General features: G+C 49.1%; 1 long non-coding RNA gene across 1 annotated transcript in view; it reads right to left on the bottom strand.

Annotated features, from left to right (window-relative positions):
* Positions 1-14,585: 14,585 nt before the first annotated feature.
* LOC308495901 overlaps positions 14,586-20,518 on the bottom strand; it is a 40,207-nt gene continuing 34,274 nt past the window's right edge. Inside the window, exons 6-7 of the long non-coding RNA XR_013993073.1 lie at positions 16,555-16,751; positions 14,586-15,253 (exon numbers count right to left, since the gene is read on the bottom strand). This is a non-coding gene — a long non-coding RNA (uncharacterized lncRNA). The remainder of the gene's footprint in view (positions 15,254-16,554; positions 16,752-20,518) is intronic.

Here is a 20,518-nt window from a genome sequence, read left to right as displayed (position 1 = left end):
CGGACTTTAACAAGACCTCCAGGGAATCCTGTGCAGAACAAGGTGTGGGCAGCAAGGCTTTGGCAATATTCCGGAGCCTGTAAAGCCAGCCCAAGGCTTCTTTTCTAGATGTTCAGTTGATGTGCTCAGTATTAGACATGTAGCAAGAGCCCCCAATGACAGGGACGTTTCTTCTATGTGCCAGGCAACACTGCAAGTGTTTTACTTGTATTAACTCATTTCATCCTCACAAGGACATGCGGAGATGAGGTACTGTTACTTTGTTGATTTTGCGGAAGAAATTGAGGGGCCAAGAAGTTCCCTAACTTGCCTGAGGTCACATGCTGACACACAAGTGAGCTGGGACTCCAAGCTAGGCCCTCCGTGGTCTTAACCACACTGCCTGCAGGAAGATGAGCCCATCTGACCGGGAGCAGCGTTTCTAAGCGCTGGTCAATGCGTCTTGTATTATTCCACACCCCCATTCTGTCCTCCCAAAGACTGATCACCTTAGAGAAGCCATGAGAGCTGAGCATTACCATCATTGTTGGTTTCACAGCGGTGCTGAGACCAAGAAGTAACAGCGGCACATTACATTTGCAAAACCCTTCATCATCCATTATCTCCCTTTATCCTTCTAAGAACCAAGCGAGATGAGGCAGGTGCTATTATCCCCCAGATGAATGGGGAAAGGAAGCCAGAGACACCAAATGACTTAGCCAAGGTCACATGGAGCTCAGACTAGCAGCTGGGCCTCCTGGCTGTATGAGCATGTTCCTTTCACAGAACAGGCTGCCCCCTTTTTCTAGAAGACTCCATCCCGGTGTCCCCACCCTGGAGGCGGCCCACATCTCTTCTTGGTGCTTCCACAGCTCTGTGGGAAAATGAGGTCCCTGATGGAGCCCCTGCCTCTCTCCCAGGCTGCCTCCTGCCTGAAGCAATTATAAATCACGGCATTTTCCCTTCATTCAGACCTGATGTTTAATTCATTGCTATTCTAGCTGCTTTAATGCAGAACATTTATTCAGCAGAATAGCTTTGTTTTTGCCTTCCAAGCTTTATTCTGTTTAGAATAGCGTTTCCATTGCAAAGGAGTCTTACTCTCTTAGCCAGCTTCCAGGACTCCCCGCTTCCTGTCCCCGAGAGGAGCCCAGCTCTGCCTTCTACGGAGACCCACCCTGGGGCTGTGAGTCAGCTCCAGCTCCTGACAAGGCATCCAGACTTTTCTGTCCTTGGTCCAAGCACCTGATGTTTTCCATTTGTTCACCCTCCCTTTCTCCCAGGCCACGTGCCTGGTGTAATGAGCTGCCTGGCGCCCTGTCCTCTGGCTCCCAAACCTTACAGCTGGGAAATTTAGTCCCCTACAGGGTTGGGCCTGCCTCAAGCCCCACACCCCAGATGGAGCTGCTTCTGCCCAGGACATAGGAAGGCAGAGGGTCCCGGGTGGGTAGCACAGCTGTCATGTGACAACTTCGGGCTTCCTGCCTCATGCCATTGACCACGTCTTCAACTTATCTGAGTCTAGACAATCCTAGAACCTTCAGCTCCTGTCTCTGAATGCTTATGCCAATGCCCCACTCTCTGTGATACAACCCCTGGGGGATCACTTCCATTGTCCTGGATATCAGTACATTTAAAGTCAAGAAAAAATGACAAAGACTGGTAAATGTTTACTAAATATCTATTCTCTCCTCTTTTGTAGCAACAAAACCCTTAATGGAGCACAGGGCTTGAAACTCAACTTATGTATAAAACACTATTGCCCAGCCTCCCACTATTGCCCAGCCATAAGAAAACACCCAGCTAGGTGTGTTCTTATGACGACATCCGGACAATGAGATCTAAGTGGAAGTGTTGCATGGGACTTCTGTGAAGCTTCCTAAATAGGAGAAGGCACAGCTTTCTTCATCTCTTTTCCCTTACTTGCTTGGTGGAATGTGGATGCAAAGGTTGGAGCTCTAGCAGGCATTTTGCACCATGAGGTGGAAGCCATATGCTGAAATAGAGGAAACACAAGCTGGAAGGATCCTAGGTCCCTGACATTGAAGATTCACCCTGTTTCTGTGGTTGGCTGATCCCTGTATTTCTTTTACAATAGCAGTAAGCTTCTATCTTGTTTTAGCTACTATTATACCATTTTGTATCTTTCAGATATAGGTAATCGAACTGATTCCTAATTGATGAAGACACAGCCATTTACCGGTTTCTTGATCTTCCTGATGAGAACTACTTGCCTGCCAAGCCCACACTGCCTGAGCCAGTTTCTGATGCAACATTTATGGACGTGACACCTGATAGGAATGAAGAACAGGAGAGAGATCGTGGAAGGAAAAATGGGTCTGCGGCGCAGAATTAAGAGTGTGTGGCTATAATTCAATCTGCATTCTTAACAGATGAGAAGACTGAGTTTCAGAGAGAATTAATCATTAGTCCACCATCACGACTCAACCCACCGTTCCACTACCACTTAGAGAGAGCTTGGAAAACATCAGAGAAAACCTGGCATGCTTTCCAATCTTGCCATGGATTGGTCCTGACTGTTAGAATGAGAGCTCGCCCTGGCAAAGCTCTGTTCCTTTTTTCTTCTCGTGAGCTGCATTTATTTATAAAGTACCAGACTTCTCCTTATTATCGTACCAAGCAGATGTAGGGGAAAGAATCAATCTTCTCTGGGGTGAAGCTGCCTGGTAGAAAGTGAGCTGCTTCCACCCTGCCTGGGGCTGAAGGAGGGCAGTTTCCATTTTCCATACCTAGCTTCTTAGTGTGTCCATAGAGGGTGATGTTCACCATCTCAGATCACAGGCTCTGAGACGAGGCTGCTCTGATTCGAATTCTGGCTCCGCCGTTTACTGACCGCATGACCTTGGGAGAATTGCCTAACTTCTCCATGTCTCAGTTTCCTCACCTATACAAGAGATGATAATGTACGCCTACCTAATAGAGATACTGCGAAATTAAGTTAGTGAGAGTCTAGAGGAAGTATTAGCTATTACAATTTTTCGTGGTTTTCAGACTAAGATCCCTTTGCACAAAAACTCTGATATCTTCCACATTTTGTCATTTTACTCATTTGTCACATTGTCATGTGATCATGAGCTCCTTGGTGGCAGAGAGCGACTGTCTCTTTGGTCTTTGGTCCCCAGTGCTTAGAACAGTGCCGGGATGTGGTAGATACTCCAATAAGAACTTGTGGAATAGAGCTGGGTAGGCTGAATTATTTTCTCGTTCTTCAGACGGACATCCTCTCCCATTCTCTCTCCCACTCCCTCCCTCTGTCTCTCTCTTTGGCTCCCTGTTTGTCTCTGCCTCTGTCTGTCTGTCTGTCTCTCTGTTGTTCACCCACCATCTTTCTCTTCCTTTCCATTTCACACACACTCCTTTCAACCACGTTCCTCCTCCCACCTTCCAACTGGTCCACACACCCTTTCCTTGGCTGCGCACCCCCAAAGCACAGCCGCGTCTGCTCCCAACTCATGGAAAGTCTGAGTCCGCGCGGAGGCCTTGCACTCGCAGCCCTGAGGATACTCAAGCATCGAAGATGGGGGAGACCCTTGTTCCTCTCACTCTAATTAAACCTCCTCACTTTTCAGGTGAGGAGATCAAGGTCCAGAGAACAGTAGACTGTCTCACAGTCACATACCCACTTTGTCCCAGAGGTAGGATTAGCAGCTGGGCTTCCCAACTCTCAACCCAGTGTTTTCACTGCACATTCCTTGAGGCAGACTGGTAGAAACTTAGTGGGAGACCATGGAATGTCCCTTGAATGAATGAATGAATGAATGAATGAATGAGTCGTATCAGGAGGGGAGAGTTGCTCCAACAACACCACTTCTCTTTCTGGAGCCCCTCCTGACCTGCCCACAAACATAAGAACGGAGGGCAGTGGGGAGGAGGGCAGACCTCTGTGCTGAGGTCCCCAGAAGTCTTATCCCTACTGCTCATGTTGGCAGTTACTGTGACCTGTCCACCTTGTGCATTCTCTCCCTCCACTCGCTCCTGTGTGTGTAACAGCCATTTCCATTGCTCCCCAAGAAGTGGTCTTTAGAGGTCTGGAGGCCATTCGGGCGTTAAGCCTCATGCTAGGGCCTTGTGGCCTGGGCCCTTGTCTGTGGCTTGCTCTCTGTTCAGAGCCAAATGTTCTGGCCTCTGCATGGCTGACTGGAACACGGTAACTCCTATTGGAACCCTATAGCTTGTTGCTGCCTCTGCCCATTTTTTTGGGTGGTGCCCAATCCCGCTTCCTGTCTTCCCAAGGAAAGCGGGGATGAGGCTCGGAGAGGTTTTGATCTGACAGCCCCCCCCAAAAAAAAACCTCAGCATGGGGATCTCCTTGCTGGCCCAGCCCCCTCACTCACTGTCTGTGTAACTCACCTTGCAACTCACTCTGCATTTCCCGAATGCTACCTGGTGCTGCAGTTCCTCTTTTAACTGTTCTTGTCTTAATTCCATCCCCTGCAATTGGAGCCTGAATAATGAGTTATTTCACAGGAAGATTGATCTGGGTATTAGGGCATCGTTTAGTTGCCATTACAACAGCCAATTTTGGTTACATGCTCAGCTGTGAAGGGAAATGGGCCAGGCTGCTGGAGCTTTCTGAAACATGGAGCCGGTGGGTGGCAGGAGGGGATTCTGGGCCAAGGGGGCAGAGGGCAGGGGGCCTGGCTTGCTCTAGCCCATATGTCTTTATTCTTAGAATATAATGCTGGGAAAGAAATTATAAGGCCTGAAAAGGGATACAACCATGTTTGAAGGGAGAGAGGGGGAATCGGGGTTTTGAGGCGAGAGATGCCTATAGTTAAAAGGCTTTTGTTAAATAACTGAGAGAACAACCTCCAAATTAAAGAGCATTTCAGTCTCATTAAATTTTAAGACGACAGAATTGCTAAACATTCCTTCCAGGTACGTCTCACACTAGACCCAGCTGGAGGGGTTACGGTCCCTCCCCTTCCGATCTCCAGGTCTGATGGGGAGACACAGCATCTACCCTCATGGAGCTCCTAGTCTGATGGAGGAGGGAGATTCTCTTTCACGTCACATCCCCTACCTCCCACCCCCATCTCTCTGTCCCATCATGCTATTTATTTCCCTCATATCACTTCTGACAACCAAACCTTTCCCTTTTCATTTATTTTAGTTTAACTCACTTGCCTGTCTCTTTCTCAACTAGAACAAAAACTACATAAGGGCAGCGACCTTGTGTACCCCACTTATCTCTTTCCCCAGTGCCTAAAATAGTGTGTGCACCTCGTGGCCCTGGATATACACGTGATTCAGTAAATGAAATGAAGGAAAGCAGCCCTGGTTTCAGGTGGCTGGCCGGGGGAGACAAGGCGCGGCACGCCTCAGTGCTTCCAAACATCTCCACGCCCTGTGCGCACCTCATGAAACGTTAGACCCTCAGCCCAGGAGGAGCCGTGCACACGCCCTGCGTGTTTTGCAAATAACTTCAGGGCATTCACAGAACGTCCTGGTCCTGCAGGAGCTGAAGTCCTCCTTAGAACCGAACTCAGCACCCCCGATACAGAGGGAGAAGATGGAAGTCCGCTGACTTGAGGTTTGCCCTTTGGCAAAGTCACCACACCTCTCTTGTTGGTTTTTCTTGTCTGTTCTGTGAACACCTAACTCAGTAATGTTGGTGAACATACTGTTACCTGTACAGTGTTGTATGAATGCTAATTATTAGTAGTAGCATCATTAATCATTATAGCGGCAATTTCAAAACCTGTCTATGACAAAATGAGTCCATGGACACTGAGGGGAAATGAAGGGAAGGCCACCCCATCAGGAGGCACAGCTTGGCCATCCCTGAACAAAAGCAGAAGCTGAGAGGTCATCCCCTGACCCTCTGAGGACCTCAGATATCCCAGTGAGCTGTATGTTTCCAGCCTGGCCTGTTGGGGAGATAACCAGAAGACCCCGGAGTGATTTGCCCGAAGTATTTGTGTACTGGTATCATTGGACGTTGAACAGGCTTTAGCTACATTACTAACGCTATTAAAGATAAAAACCATTAAACAACCACAGCTTGCTTTCCATCAGCCACCCCACAGGCATCCAAAGCAAAACCAACAAGACTGTGTTAGAATAAAGCAGATACTGAGATTTATTAATACCTTGCGTTTGCCAAGAGCTTTAACAGCAAGCCCTGGGCACTGAGAACATCACCCACCAGGCACGGGTAATTAGCATGGGGGTCTCTCCCAGAGCCCCATCATGCCCTCACCCCAGCCTCTAAGTTGGAAGCTAATGTTCAGGTCACTTTATTAGAGCCCATTTCTGAGCATAGCCAGGACATAAGGCGATAGTGAGTGGGGATACCATTGACATGGGTGGTTAGAGTTGAAGACCCTGGGGCAGGCAGAGCAGCCAGAGAGAAGGGGACACAGTGGGAACTGGAATTTGGGGATGCAGGAGATCCTCTGTGTGGGAGCAGAGACACTGACTATTAACCCTGGGCCAGAAGAAGCCAATACCAATCTGCAAGTAGCCCTCATTTTGCAATGGTCAGCAGGCTCTACAAACAGAGGGAGGGTCTGCAAACAGCACAAGTGTGTTAAATAGTTTCAGACTTTCCAAACAGCAGCTTGCTTTATACATAGCGAACGGTACAGTCATCAGGGAACTTGTGAGTGGATGGCCAACGATTTCATAACCCAGCATTAAAGCCGCAAAGCAAAGACCATCTGCTGGAGCACATAAGAGAGAAGGTGGGCCAGTTTCAGAGTTTCAGTGGCACAGTTGTGTCAGCACGGTGATTTGCCCAGACCTGAGTCATTGACACCTTTCTGTGGGTCACTCGCTGCCCTCATCCTAAGACGATCCGAGGGTGGAGCAGTTCCCAATTCTTGCCCCACAGTGTCCCTCTGGTCTCCAGCATAACAGCCGGGGATCTCTGGGCACCTGCCTGTGGCAGGCTTGGACCATGCATTATTAAGAGGGCAGCTGAGTTCCATGCAGAAGGCAGAGGCTGGCAGCCATCACGTCACGTGGCATTGTTCAGGCCTTCTCATTTACAGTCCATTTGGACATCCATTATTTATGGCATCTGAGTGGCTGTGAAGAAGTTGAGACTCAATTAAAAGAATGTTTTCCTGCACAGAAGTGGTGGTTAATGCTGAGAAGCTATTCCAACGCACCTGTTACGCTGCACAGGCCTAGAGACACAGAGAGTGCAAGAGGTGGACTTAGAGAAACTCAGAGACAGAGGGGGAGAACGGAGAGATGGAAAGAGAAAGAGGGAGGCAGACACACCGTGGACCGAGGATGAGAACCTTCTCCCCACAGGCCACCTCTGCCCTCAGCCCCCAGACTCCGTGCTGGAATTCCCTTCTCGCTGTCTTACAGGAGAGGAACCATGTCTGTTAGTCTCCTCAGTTCCCCTCTCTCCTTCCTTGTACTGTCCACACTGCATTGTCCTGTCCCCGGCACATGGGAGACATTAGCAATAGCCCTGGTGGTCTATGGGTGGTGTCTATGAAGGAAAGTGGACACCAAAGCAGGCCTCTGTGCTGTCGGCTCTAGAGTGCATGTGGCCGGGAGATAGGAGAGGGAGGTGAGAAGTGTGGCCAGGTAGGGACTCCTGGGAAAGAATGGCTGTGTGGGAAGATGAGGAGAGGTTTGGGGGCCAAGGTGGAGAGCAAAGTAGGTGACCGAAGTGACTAAGAGAGGTGCAGGGAGAGGTAAGGGATAGACGGAAGAAAGAGGAGGGAGAAAAAGGAGGCCAATGTGAGTTAAATGCAGGGCAGACAGGAGACAGGGAGGTGAAGTAAGAGAGAGAGAAAAGGGAGAAGGTACAGGTAGTGTGCAGAGGAAAGAGGGGAGAGTGGAGAGAGGCAGAAAGAAAGGTTTCTCCATGTATGTGTTTCAGGACTGGGACAGCCCATGACAGCAATTATGGTGCTTAAGTGAGAGGCGATCCAGGGGACTAGCAGCAGCCACCTCAAAGCCCCTGCAGCCTTTGTTGAGTCAGACCTCATGAGAGGAATGGCAGCCAAGTTCCCTGAAGGTCATGGGCTCTCCATCCTGCAGTCAGTCCATTGGCTCCCTGTTCAGTTCGCTGAGGAAGGAGGAGGCAGGCCTGGCTGGGGCACCTGGGAAAGCAGCTCTGCAGGCAGCAGGGGCACCTGTGTCAGCCAGAGGGTCCCGACCTGGGAGCTGGATAAGGAGTTTCTGGTGGGACCACATCCGGCTTGAGGGAGGCAGCCCCCGTCTTCCGCCCATCTCGCTGGCGCCTCTCTGCCATGCTAACGTCCCCTCCTTTTCATTTCCATGGGCAGCCTCCCAGTTCGCCTAGGTGGAGGCCTGCTGAGTCCTGGCGGGTCGTAGTCACCCACCTCCTCCTTCTCTGATCACCCTTCCTTCTCGTCAACACACAGTTTCAGTGTCATCATCGCCACCATTACTTTTTCAGCGTCTTGTAAGCTTGAGGGCAGCAGTTATATCTCATTCATTTCTGTGAACGTGTGTGTGAACACATACACACATGTGCACACACACACACACACACACACACATACACAAACACACACACCCTCTCTTGACACAGACCCAAGACCTATTCCAGGGAGCGCTGGGTCAGTCAGGGTGTTTGCAAATCAACTCTGGTTGGTTTAAGCAAAAAAGGGAAGATATGAAATCATTGGGCAAGCCAGACTTAGACTTTGGGGGAGGCCATACAATCAGGGGTAATGCTCAACCCACCCTCTGTTGTGCTCTTGCCAAGACTCCATGGCTGCATGATTGGGCACACGTATCAGAGTTTCCATGGCTGATGGAAGGTTCTGGGCCCTGAAATCTCCACCTCCTCTGCCCCCAGGCCAGACGCCTCTGCACGACTCTGGTCAGGAAATAGACACGGCATGGCACCTGCCCCTGTGTGCTTGGGTCAAGCCGCAGCCTCCTACGGGGATGGGGGGAAGTCCTGTTGGCAGAGTCGATGCCCATGCTTGTGTCCCAGCTAGCAGAGAAGCTGGGAAGAGAGCTTCTGGTTTCTCACTCCAAGAGGCAGGATTCACAGAGTGGGAAATTTGCAAACAGGGGAGGGGTGCTCAAGAAATGTGGGTGGCCAGAAAGCAGGCCAATATCCCCTAGAGGTGCAGAAGGCCACTGAGTAGAGGAGTGGACCAGGAGCAGAACTGAGCAAAGCAATCACTCACTGGGCCAATCCCCCAGGTTCACTCCAACGCTTAGTGCAGGAGGGGTGTATTCTGCATGCTTCCTGCATCCAGGAAAGTACTGCCCTCAGGAATGGGTGTGGAAGTGTCTCGTCATTGGTGGCTGCCATGGAAGGTGTGTGAAGGTCTAGGGGAGCTGGAGCACCTGTGATCAGGCAGAACGGGGATAGCCAGGAAGGATGAGGTGGGCTGAATCCAGCTATAGCAGAGCTCTGCTGGGAAGCAGGTAGGGGCACCCCGGGTGTCTTTTCACCTGCAGCTCACCATTTTCCTGGGAGATGTCCAACCCTGCTGGAGAAGGGCTAATGGATCAGAGTGGCAGGGGTACCCCTTTCCCAGGTGTGTTTGCTGGCCGAAAAGGAACCCAAAGTGAGGATGTGGAGTCCTGACCTGAAGGTATGAAGCAGGGCAGTCTGGTGGTGCCAATCTGCTCTGTGGGGACACTTTTGCTCCTTGGCTGCCTGTGTCCCCTCCCTGCAGAACTGGGGAGCAGGGCCATAAAAGACAAGAACGCTCCCTGCTCCCCTCCCCAGAGGTGGGTGATACTTGTGCTAGGATGATACTTGCTAGAGACTGGGGTGGGGCACTAGGTGGTCGGTCATTCATTCTACCCGTGTCACATGGGTGGTGGGTGGTGTCCACTCTCCCATTTCTCTACTCCAGACTTTTCACAAGACATCTGTCACCAGGCAATTCCCAGTGTGAACAGCTCTTGATTTCCATTTATCTTTGCAGCTCTCAGCTAAAGAGATCCACAAATAACAGGCAGGTTCACGGGCTTAATCGGGCCTGATGCATCTCTAACCAGACAGGGAGCGTGCGTGTGGATGTGTCGCCCGACAGGGACAGGTGTTGGAGGCTCTCATCCATGAGACGAATCACTCTTGGGGACGGAGGCTCAGATAGTGTCCATCAGAGGCAGGGTGGACGTCTCAAACAGAGGGCACAGAGGCTGCCAGTGGAGGCCCCTCCAAGAGACCCAGCAGTTCATAAGCTGACTTACGGAAGCCTTCTGCCCCAATGCTGAATATTTCTAAGCTGCCCCCTTTTTGTAGCATTTCTCATCACCCCCTCCCTGTCACTAACAGATTCTTCCCCGCCAGCACAGATAAAGGGTTGAATGAACTTCCGGAGACACAACGCCTGGGTTGAAAACCCAGCACCGCTTCCTACTAGGTGAGGGACACTGGGCAGGCCACTCACCTGCCCAGGTCTTAGTTCACTCGTCTGCCTCGTGGGCCTGTTGTAAGGAGTGAATGAAGTGCTCCACATAGTTGCTGCATCTTTGGGGCCACTTTGTTCCTACCTGCTAGATAACGTGGTGGTGAGAAACCCTGGCCCTGCACTTATTAGCTATGTGGCGTTGGGCAAATTGCTTACCCTCTCCGAGACCCAGATGGCTGCCGTCTAAAATGGAGGTGGTAGCGGTACCCACGTGGTCAGGCTTTTGATAGGGTTACCACCCGCAAAGCACTAGGACAGCCTGCTGCACAATGAACCATCAGGAAACGCTGCTGGCGGTGGTGGGAGCATTCTAGCGCCCACCTCTATGAGTTAGAAGGTTCTCGCTTGCTCATCCTGCCTCTCCCATCAGCCTGGGAACTGATCAGGGGCCTAGACTGCTTCCAGCCAGGATCCTGGCAAGGAGGGGACATTCCATGAATCTGTATTTGATGAATCAGTAAGAGACTCTGCAGTGAGAAGATAATGTGCCATGCAGATACATGGGCTCTGGAAATCAGCAAGAACCCTGTGGCCTGTCACCCACCCTGAAGACTTGGGAGAGTGACTCCTCCTCCCAGAGCCTCAGTCTCCCCATCTGAGCAGACTTCGATGATGTCCCCGAAGCATCTAGACAATCCTGGGCTATGCTGGTTGCTTAAAAAATGATGGCTGGGATAGTCCCATTGGAGGCCTGCCCTGGAAAAACAGTGAAGATGGTGAATAACCTCCCACCTTTCCCTGTCCAGGCTCCACTTCTCCCTTCTTCTGCCCTGCTTCGTCCAAGGCATGCCCCAGGCTCCGAAATAACCCTGCCTGCCCCCAAGCGCCCCAAGCCCTCGTCAACTGGAGTTATTGGAGAGTGGCTGTGAAAAATATCAGTTCCTACAAAGTTCAGTTATAAGGGAATCCGTAGGATTCTCATAGGTTCTACCTATCCCAGGGCTACCTGCAATGACAAGACAAAAGTTTGGAGTTGGCACTATTCACAGGTAACAAGCAGGGAAAGTAAATGTTCGTGGTAGTAAGTAGGGCAATAGGGAGTAATGGGTCCAGAAAGAGTTAGAGATCACAGCATTCACGTTCAGAATTGAGAAGCTATATGGGCCATTCGACTGTGGATTCTCAACTTGACACCCCTGAAACCAAGGTTGACAGGGATGGTGGAATTTCAGGCTGAGGACTGAACGAGAATAGGGTGGCAGCATGTCACTCCTCTGCCATCAGATCGTTCCAGGTGGCTCTAAGTCTCCTAAATCAACAAGGAAAGCTGGTTCCTCCTCTCAAAGGGAGACCAAGAGCCAGCCTCACTGGGTTCAGTGCCCCTCATGCTACTGCTGTGGGAACGTCTGCCACCCCGGTGGCCACCTCCCCAAGCACAAGCTGAGGCCAATCCTGTCCTTTCCTTATTTAGAAAGAGCTAGGACTTAAATACCAGTGGATGATATCAGTGCCAGCTTAAACTGAAAGAAAGGAAGTAAAGGGAAAAACGCACACACAAAACACAAAACCCACCCTGCACTCATTAGGCCAGGCCAGAAGGAGGGAGCAAAGCCTTGTGCTTCCACATGCACTCCTCCCTGTCTTGCCCTGGGAGGAAGCGGCGCAGGGCAGTGGGGAGGGGAGCCAGGAAGAGATTGGAGGTGGTGCTGACAGGGGCCCACACACCCTCAAGGAAGGTCCCAGGAGGCGACTGCTCCATTTGGCAGTGCTCTCAGTGGTTACACCCCTGGCTCTGACCCAGACAGACTGGGTTCAAACCCCAGCTCCACTAACTAGCTCTGTGAGCGCTGGCTACTTCCTGCACTGAGCCTCAGTTTCCTCACCTGTAGCCTTGCGGTGATGAGAACTATTCTGAGGCCTGAAGGAGGCTTGCTGTAGGTCACTGGACAGGCACCAATACTCACACATAAACCTCTGAGGTCCGCCCCCTGCAAGGCTGCTCCTCACCAGCTCCTGACAGGGTCACCTGTGTGCAGCTGAACCTGCTCAGGGACGGCTGCTCAGGGCAGGGTAACAACATCAAGCCTTAGCTCTGCTCTCAGAGGTGCGGTTTGGTGACATGGGAACAAAAACCAGAAAATGTTGTAATACCGTAACTGCTGGTCGTGGACACTGGAGAGGTGGGACAAGCATCCGATTGCTGGGTTCAATGAATAATCTAACACTCATAGCAGCTCACATGTATGAGACACACACGTGCCAGCGCAGCTCTGAACACTTAACTTTTAACCCTGAGGCTTATTCCTAAGGACACCCAGCTTGTGGGTTTTACTGTTACCCCACTTTCCAGATAAGGAATGTACACAGAGGGAGGGTAAGCAAATCAGAACTGGTGGACAAGACTGGGACCAGGGGGGCTGCATGGGGCGTTATGTGTTCACTGTGGAGGGACGGCTACGTGGCAAGGGCATCTAGACCAATCAGGTGTGTCAGGAGCCAAGAGCCACGAACAAGATGTCGTATGCCCAGCTCCACCACTCCCAGTCATTTCTGCCTCCGACAGTCTTTTTTTTTTTTTATTCTTCTGTAGGGGGCGTGTGTATGCTCAGATATGAGTCTAGCAGGAACTTGGCCCCTCTCGGGTCATCTCAGCCTTTCCTCCCCTGTGGGGGCAGGCCTTAGTCAGGCAGCCATGCCAGGACCCATGCCTGGGTCCTCCCTCACCTCTGAGCCACCTGCTGAGCCTTCCTTCCAGGCTGACCTGCATCTCGGCTTCCCAGAGGCAGTGAGATGACGCAGTGGGATCAGTCTTGCGGGGCCAAAGCAGCCTGGGCAAGTTCTCCAGAGAATGTTCTTGACAGCTTGTGCATTTCTCCAGCCGCCTTCTTGAAAGGGTCACTGGTCATTGCATCCTCTCCTGGATGTACTAGAATTATCTCTACAGCTGGATGCAGCTCAGCCCCCAGACCTGGGGCAAAGGGGGGGGCGGGGAGCTCTGCCTGGATGTGCTTCCCATTCCCCGCAACTCTCTGCAGCAGGGAAGAGCCAGTGGTCTCTGAACAAGGGCAGCACTAGGTTGTCTTTGAAAGGATATGCTGGGATTTCCACTGTGAGGGAGGGAAAATAATTTTCCTCTTCCCTTCTAAATTTCTCGAAGTGGTCTAATAATCAAATTGACTTGAGCCAGATTAACAGGAGGAAATGGCCAGATTTATTATGTATGTGAAAACGAGGGTTTCACAAGAATGTAGGGCCCAAGATACACTGGGTAGTTGATGCTTACATGCCATTCCCTGTTAGACAAAAGAGAGGCAGACCTGGGTGACCACTGGTCTGAGATTTCAGAGGGAAAGCAGGCAATTCACAAGTAGATGAGAAAGAGCAAACATTTGGTACACAAATTCTTGCAGGGCCACCCAGAAACAATGGGACACAGAGGGGAGTTTAACACAGGCTTAGCAAGTTCCTCTCTGTCTGCCACACTTAGATAATGTTATGCTAAGGTGTTTCTATCTGAATTCCTTTAGGCAGGTAGGGAGGAGGGTCAAAGTTTCTTTCTGAGTCTTTTGTTTCTTAAAAATAGCCAGCTTAAAATAATCAATGTCCTAGAAGTCGTATTCCGGGATGGCAAACTCTGCTTCCCTTCACCATCATCTCTTCTCCACATCAACTGAGTCACTGAGGACCAGTTGGCCAGTCCCTCCCTGGCCACCCAGACAGTCTCAGACCCTGGCTGTCCAAACACCTGCGGGCTGCAGTTCTTCCCCACCACATCCCATCCTCATCACAGAGGCCAGGCTCAATCCACCTGGGCCTCTGTATAGGGCTGGAGTCCAGCTCTCCTCCATTCAGCCCATCATCCACCTGTCCCAGCTGTGTCCTACGTGTCCATCAGCATTCCATGTAGAAAACAGAAACACCTGAGGTACCTGAGGAAGGTACCTCAGGTACCTGAGGGAAGGATGGAGGGGAGAGGGAGGAAGAGAAGAAGGGAGGGAGGAATGGAAGGAGGGAAGAAGGAAGGAAGAAAGATTTAGTAAGGGAAATGGGGACTTACAGAATCATCAGAGGAGCTAGACAAATGGAAGTCAGGGACCACTGCTAGACTTTTGGCTTAAGGTCACATTTGCACAACTGTGAACCTGGCACCAGGAAATAGTTTCTGCCAATAATAGTGACGTAGGACCTGCCCGCAATTTCTGGGTGTGAGCTGGGATCCTGTCTCGTGAAGATGAAAATGGACACACGGACCAGGGAAGGCAAGGAGTTGTAAAGGAAGGTAGTTTATTAGAGGCAGGACAAGAGGTTGCAGCTGCCGAGCGGGAGGGGGTACCCGAAACTGGGAAGCCCAGTGACTGAGGCAAAAGCCTTTTACTTTTATACCTTCCCTTGCCTGCTTGGGGAAGGGGGCTGGAGCCTCCTAATGGAATTCATCTATCAGGTTTGTCCTGTTTGCCCATGCTGAAGGGATTCACGAAATAACGTATTCCTATCTACTAGATCTGCTCCTTCATTTGGCCAAAAGGGATTTGAGATAATTTATTAACCTCAAGGCATATTCTCATATCTTTGTCCTGGAGTGAAGGAGACATTCCAGGGCCTGGAGTCTCAGGATAAGGCTGCTTTTTTGCTTATTCCACCAGGGACCCCCCCCTGTCTACCTAGCAACACATTAACTAACCTGTCTCAATCCCCGCTCTGAAGACATGACCCTAACTGCTGTTAGGGGATAGGAGCAACGACCACTCTGGCTACCTCAGGCTGAGGAGGGACATAGAAGGAGACTGGCAGCTGGGGCTTGTCCAGAGGCCTATCTAAGGGTCCCTGGTAGGTCAGTAGATCCAGATGAGGGTTTTGTTGCTTTGGAGGCCATTGTAACCAGCTAGCGAGTGGTCCACAAGTAGAGGTGCACTGTAGGCAACAGCAAGACGCAATTCCTATAATAATGAAAAAGAGAACTATGAGAAAGGCTTCTTTAAGTCCTGTTAAGCTAGGAAGGCAGGAAGTAAGGAAGGATAAATCTAAGCCAAAGAATCCTGTCTGTTGTTTAATATTGGAAGCTATGTTATGAATTTGCTGTACCTTATCTTCTATTAAATGAGAATTATCAGACAGACTGAAGCAGCATAATCCTTTAAAATTTCCACATCCTTGATTGTGTTTGAGGAGTAGGTAGTCTATGGCAGCTCGGTTCTCAAGAACTGCTTCTCTGACTTGTCCCAACTCTTGGCCCATGGCATGTATAGCCTGAGAAGTGGCATTCAGGGCCTTTGCCATTGAACAAGCAATGTGGCTAATCTCTACATTTAAGGCTATGGTCATAGCACATACTGCAAAGAGAGATAAAGAAATATATTCAGCTGGACTAAATAAATGTATATCACTGTCGCAGCTGGAATCTAGAGGGAGTTCTCTGTGATGTCTAACCTGATGAGGCTTTTGGGGTAAGAAGACAGTTGATCTTCCAAGAGAGTAGGGTCCCCCTATAAGCTGGAACATAGGAGTGAGCCATCTTCCCACAGAGAAGAAACATTCCAGCAGGTGGTTTAACATGTGCATTGGCATAAATTATAACAGTGATGGAGCTCCAGTTAAGGAGCTCCATTGGTCAAAAGATCAACGCAATGGTTGGACAGTCTGTGAAAATAACACATTGATCAGCTGGAGTTACAGTTCTAACCTATATAGAGAACATGCTCATGTCATTTTGGATGGTAGTGGGACCCCAATTGTAGATATCGGAGTAGGATATGGCCTTATCCATGTATTGAAGGGTGGTATAATTCTTTATATAACTTAAAGGGGTGCAGACTCTAACTAGGCAGGAGGTAAAGGTTTGTTCAACATAATTTCCTTGTTTAAGGCAGAAGTCTGACACATCCATTACATGTTTGGCTAAGTACATCCATTTTCGTTTCTTTGGGATGATATGAGGTCTTCTGGAGCCCCATGTTGAAGCATTATAAAAGGAGTAACACTTGATAAAACATTATGTAGAGATTGTTATTGGTGTCTTAGATGTCAGAAAGTTTCAAAAGACTAATTAAAATATAGTATGCAAAAATAACACAAAATAGTTCTAAGCTCAGCCCTGCCCAAGGCAAGTAATGACAGGAAGAAGAGGCTGAATCTAGGACAATTCACGTGAGAGATGCAGCAAAGAGAATGAAAGCAGCAGTAAGGAGAATGAAGCCCCCTGATATGGTCTTTTTGAAACTAGACTGTATTATCTGAGTACTTATCTCTATGGTGTAGAAGAAGTTTTACGTCCTCTAGTGGTTGACTGGAAGATGTAGGACCTTCGTCTTTTTCTTCTGTTTGTGTGGGTGCACTCGTACAGAGCTTGACTCGAGAGTGGTCAGGAGTCAAATTCTGGGATTTTTACTGCTGTGGGAGTAGAAAGAATCACAGAGTAGGGTCCTTTCCACACTGGATCTAGCATTGGAGATAGAGAAGGAAGAGATTTGATAAGAACTTTATCTCCTGGGTTAAATAGGGGTTTTCGATCTGCTTGAGGTTGAGCTTCTGATAATTGTTGGATGGCTTGTTGGAACTGTGCTAAAGAAGTAATATGTTGGGTTAGTTCTATAGTCTCATGATCAGTTAGGAGGTCGTTGGTTAAGAAAGGCCTACCGTACAACATTTCAAAAGGGCTTAGGCCACACTTCGTTGGAGTATTTCGAATACGGAGGAGAGCTATGGGGAGTAAAGCTGTCCAATGTTAGCTAGTTTCTTATGATAATTTTCTAAGATGTCTTTTGATAACATCATCAGTCTTTTCTACCTTACCTGAGGATTGTGGCCTCCAAGCACAATGGAGGTGATAGTCTATTCCCAGGGCTTTGGACATACCCTCGGTGACTGAAGATTTGAAAGAAGGCCGACTGTTGCTTTGAAGAAACTTGGGGAGGCCAATCTAGGTATAATTTCCATAATTAGGACTACTACTTCTTAACTACTTTTATTGCCTTTTCTGTTCTACAAGGCAAGGCTTCGACCCAGTGGGTGAAGGTGTGTGTGTCCGTACTAGGAAATACTTGTATCCTTTGGCCTTGGGCATATGGATGAAGTCTAATTGCCAATCCTCTCCTGGGCATTTGCCTTTGTCTTTGCACCCCTATGGGTGTCTGAGGATATATTAGAGGGTTATTCTTATGGCAGACTTCACAGGATGTGAGAATGTGTCGTGCAGTCTTTTGAAGGTCTTTTCCTGTGAATAATTTTTGATCATTTGTGAAGTTTTGTCCCTTCCTAAGTGGAAGGTTTGGTGGAGAATTTTCAGAACTTTCCATTGATTGGCAGGTGAGATGTGTAAATGGCCACACTCCCCTTGCAACCAACCCATGGACTGGATAGTGTATCCCCTTGTCTTAGCCCATTCTTGCTCCTTTTGAGTATATTGGGGTTTAATGTGGGTTATGGACCCATCCCAAATTAGAGGAGTTAGTGCAGGGTTAAGACTCAGTTTGGCAGCGTTTTTGGCTATTTGGTCTGCTAATTGATTACCTTCAGTAATCTCATCACTTCCGTTTTGGTGTCCCTTGCAGCGTATGACTGCTATTTCTTTGGTGAAAAGTACTGTACCAGTCGGTTGATCTGGTGATATTTGATAGGAGACCCATCTGCAGTTAGGAAGCTTCTTTCTTTCCAAATGCTTCCATGGACATGTAACACCAAAAAAGCATATTTTGAATCAGTATATATATTGGCTCTTTTTTCTTTGCTCAGCTCTAGTGCTCAAGTAAGAGCTATAGGCTCAGCCAGTTGTGCGCTGGCTCCAGAAGGAAGGCTTGCATGTTCTAAGATATTATGTAAAGTAACAACAGCATAACTAGCCTTTTGTGCGCCATTTTCTACCAAAGAACTCCCATCAGTAAAAAGTGTCCAATCTGGATTATCTAGGGGCGGGTCTTGATACCACAAGGGGTGGCTATCTGTGAGCCAGTGACTAAAGTTCTTGAATGTAATGGGGGACAAAGACGGTTAAGTCTTGTCCCATTGTGAGCTTGGTGGCTTCAGGAACTAGAAGGACAGCCACAGCTATGGCCCGGAGGCAAGCCGGCTAGCCACTTGCTACAAGGTCGAGTTCTTTACTTAAATAGCCTACTGGTGACTGTGAGGGTCCTCTGGGTTACATTAGGACTCCTAAAGCCATTCCCTTTCTTTCTGTTATATATAAATAAAAGGATTTTCCTGCAGGAAGGCTTAAGGCTGGGGCACTTAACAGTGCTTGTTTTAAAAGGCTAAAAGTTGTTCTGCCTCTGAGCTCCAAAGTAGCAGATGAGTATTTGCAGTTTGAGTATCTTTAATTAGTTGGTAAAGAGGGCGGGCCGTTTCTCTGTATCCTGGGATCCACAGATGGCAGTAGCCGGTAATGTCTAGGAAGCCCCTTAATTGTTTCAGGGTCTTAGGTAGGGGATACGTGAAGATGGGATGAATTCTATCCTTCCCTAGGGCCCTAGTCCCTTCAGAGATAATTAACCCAAGGTATTTGACAGAAGTCTGACACATTTGGGCCTTGGCCTTGGAAACCTTGTAACCCTTAGAGGCTAGAAAATTTAAAAGGGCAGTAGTGCCTTGGCTGATGAGGTCTTCAGACAGAGCACACAATGAAAGATCATCAACGTATTGTAAAAGAGTACAACTGTTATCGGCAAAATCTGCTAAGTCCTTAGAGAGGGCTTGCCCAAAGAGGTGTGGGCTATCTCTAAACCCCTGAGGGAGGACCATCCAGTGAGCTGTGAAATCTGGCTTTCAGGGTCCTCAAAGGCAAAGAGATATTGTAAGTCAGGGTGCACAGGTATACAGACAAAGACATGTTTTAAATCTAATACCGTGAACCATCTGGCATTTGCAGGTATTTGGGTTAGGAATGTGTAAGAACGATAGGGTGTATAGAAATAACTGCCTCATTGATGGCCTGGAGGTCTTGAACTACTCTCCATTCTCCATTTGGTTTGGGAACCCCTAAGACGGGGGTGTTGCAGGGCTGTCACATTCTCTAAGGAGCCCTTGTCCTTTGAGACTGTTAATGATAGGGATTAGTCCTTTTCATGCCTCAGGTTTCAGAGGGTATTGTTTCCAGCAAGGAAATAAAGTGGGGTCTTTAAGGTAAATATGGACTGGAACAGCCATTAAGGCGCGACCAATTGTCCCTTGTGACGCCCAAACATCAGAGTTGGTGTTGGTTTCTACTACTAAGAGGCGGCTTAGAAATACTTCCAGGGGTTAGGAGATCAGTAGTTCCCATCGCCGCCATAATGTCTCTTCCTAATAGAGGAGTAGGGGGAGCATGATTAAGATGAATGGGAGAACATTAGGTCACCCCATATGCTACCTAAGGGCTGGGGAAAATATTTAGTAATTGGCTTGCCCATGACTCCTTGGATGGTAACATGTCAATTGGGGAAGGTCCCTGGATTGGAGAGGAGGACAGAGAATGTGGCTCCTGTGTCTAGAAGAAAATCAATAGGTTATCCTTCCACTTCTAGGGTTACCAGGAGCTCGGGGGTCCCAATGGTTAGATGGGACAAGGGAGCCACTGGTAGAATTCCCCGGGCGCCTTCAGTTCCACATGGGAGTCTGACTGAGTGAAACTGGCCTTGGGGGTGGAGGCCTAAAGGGACAGTCTGACTCCCCGTGATCCCCTTGATCCCCAGATGGGACAGGGCCGCAGAGGTCTCTGAGTCGGCTCCGGTCACCCTGAGCATTCCCTTCGCCAGTAACGGGACTGTCCACATTGGTGGCAGTCGGGCCTTCCCTTTCCCCGGGCACCCTGTAAGGCAGCCAGCAGTACTTCTGTCTTTTTTCTTATTCTCCTCTCCTTGTCCTGGCTTCCTCTTGGTCCCGATGGTAAAAGATGGTGTTGGCCACCTGGCGTAACTGTTCCAAGGTTGGACCTTGGGGACCAATAGCCAATTTTTGTAATTTTCTGCGGATATCTGGAGCAGCCTGAGTTATAAATTTGTCTTTAAAAAAAGAATTTCCCCTGCAGGGGTGTCTGGCCCTATTGAAGTATGTTTAATTAAGGCCTCCCTGAGCCTTTCTAAAAAGACTGAGGGATTTTCTTTCGAATTCTGGCTAACAGTAGATAGCTTTGAATAATTGACAGGTTTGACCCTTGTTCTCCTCAGTCCCTCTAAAATGCACACCAGAAAGTGTCTTCTCTGCCAATGTCCCATGGCTGTATCAGGACCCCACAG

Source organism: Rhinolophus hipposideros (assembly GCF_964194185.1).
Source record: "Rhinolophus hipposideros genome assembly, chromosome: 3".
Taxonomy (NCBI): domain Eukaryota; kingdom Metazoa; phylum Chordata; class Mammalia; order Chiroptera; family Rhinolophidae; genus Rhinolophus; species Rhinolophus hipposideros.
Note: the sequence above shows the minus strand (reverse complement) of the source record. Positions and strands in the feature narration are given on the sequence as shown.